The sequence below is a fragment of the Melanaphis sacchari genome, unplaced genomic scaffold (genome assembly GCF_002803265.2).
Source record: "Melanaphis sacchari strain LSU unplaced genomic scaffold, SCAv2.0 Contig300_pilon_pilon, whole genome shotgun sequence".
Lineage (NCBI taxonomy): Eukaryota > Metazoa > Arthropoda > Insecta > Hemiptera > Aphididae > Melanaphis > Melanaphis sacchari.
The window spans coordinates 22477-24668 of record NW_020271174.1 but is presented as its reverse complement, the minus strand read 5'-3'; positions in this window follow the sequence as shown (position 1 = coordinate 24668).

Sequence of the window (2192 nt, the reverse complement as noted above, 5' to 3'; positions counted from 1 at the left end):
CAGAAGTATGATGTGTCGTGGGTTGGTCTGCCGAGTATAGGTTAAACAGAATGGGAGATGAAATGGCACCTTGGGGGACTCCTGCTGCTAATGGGGCTAAAGTTGAAATTTCACAGCTTACCTTTGTTGTGAAGTAACGGTCTTCGATATAAGATTTAAAGAATAAGTAGTAAGGAGGGGCTAAGATTTTTTTCAATTTGTACAGAAGGCCGGGATGCCAAACCTTATCAAACGCTTGTGCCACTTCGAAGAGAACGGCTGAGCAATATTCTTTTTTTTCCAGGGAGTTAGCTATTGAGTCTGTCAGCCGATGTATTTGGTGGATGGTTGAGTGGCCTTTGCGAAAGCCAAATTGGGTTTGTGGTATGGTTGATGCGTTGTTTATGAAGGGAGAGATACGTTTCAATACTAATTTTTCACAGAGTTTAGCGAAAAGAGGCAGAAGACTTATTGGACGATATGAAGAAGGGGTTTCAGGTGGTTTACCTGGTTTTAAAATTAAAATTATAATAGAAGTTTTCCACTGTAGAGGAAAGTAGGACAGTCTTAAGATTGAGTTAAATATATGAGTGAGGTGTGTAATTGCTTTTTTAGGTAGCTGACGAGCTACTTCAGCTGTAATAAGGTCTAGACCAGGAGATTTTTTGAGAGGAAACAGTTTTATATAATATTGGAGTTCGCCAGGTGTAAATGGTTTTGGAGGTAGGTAGAGAGGAAGGGGGGAAATTAGTGAATTTTAACATATTCTTCAAAGGCGTTATTTACAATGTCATGATGTGGTTGAAAGACTTTGGTTAAGTGTGAACGAAAAAGTTCTGACTTTTCTTTATCCGTTTTGCACCAAGTATTATCTTCTTTTTCTAACAACTTGACTGCCACGAGACCCAAATATGGGTCTCATTAGATTTCTCTAAAATGCCATGATATTTCATATGAACTTGCCAAAATTGCCAAGGTACTTAATTTCATTAAAAATGTCTAAAACTTCGTACTGATGTTAAGCAGGTTGAAATTAAAAGTTTCTTTGGATGATATTGTTATTTTTGGGTGAGACCCAATTTTTGACTTGTGGCACTGGAGATTGATTTTAAACACTTTTTCGTAAATACCTGTAAAATGAGATCCAATACTGGATCTCATTTTTTTTTATGTTATATTGTAACAATATTAACTAGGTAAGTAGTTACATTAATAGTTAACTATTATTAAAATAAAAACAAGACAAAATAATCTTTATAATTGGCTTTATAATAAAAACAAATAAAAACATTTTTTATAACTGAATAGTAACATTATTTTAAAATGATTATAAGGACAGTAACTTATGTCTCATTTTATATAGTAAAAACAAAATAAAAAAATTTCCAAACCTGGATAGTAACATTTTTTAAAATTATAATAAGAGAAGTAACTTATGTTTAATTTGTATAGTGTAAAAACAAAACAAAATAATCTGTATAATAAAAACAAAATAAAATAATTTCTATAACTGGATAATAGAATTTTTGAAATTATAATAATAACAGTAACTCATGTCTCATTTTTTATAGTAAAAACAAAATAAAATACATTTTTATAACTACTTTTATAATAAAAACAAAATAAAATAATTTTTATAAATGGCTAATAACATTTTTTTAGCATAATAATAATAATAATAATAATATAGTCTTTTATTTTAATTTAGGTATAATATGGTGGTGTATATCAAAAAAAACATCTTTGGCATAAAACTTTGTCACATACAGTGCATTTTGTGGTACTTCGTTCGTTATTGCTGAGAACGTGTAAGTACAATACTACGGTACTCTGCATTAAGCGCGTAATCATAATAATATATAAATAAGGTACGCTCATTAGGTGGCAATATGGGTTCAGGTATGTTTGTACTTATAATATTGGTACAAAAATACAACTGACGTTACAATATATAATATAAATATATTATATTGTATATTCATTAATATGTAATATTTAGAAAACGTATGGCGTTTCATCTAAATAAAATAAAATAAAATAAGTATCTCATGGTATTACATATTCGATCTCCATTAGTTGAAAGCAATGTAAAAGACTGTAATCCCAAACATCTCCATGCTGAAAACTAACTACAAAAATTAAACGTAATGAATCTTGTATCTTCTAAAAAGATAAAGAAGAATATGCACAAGTATATTGTATTAAAGTGTCCT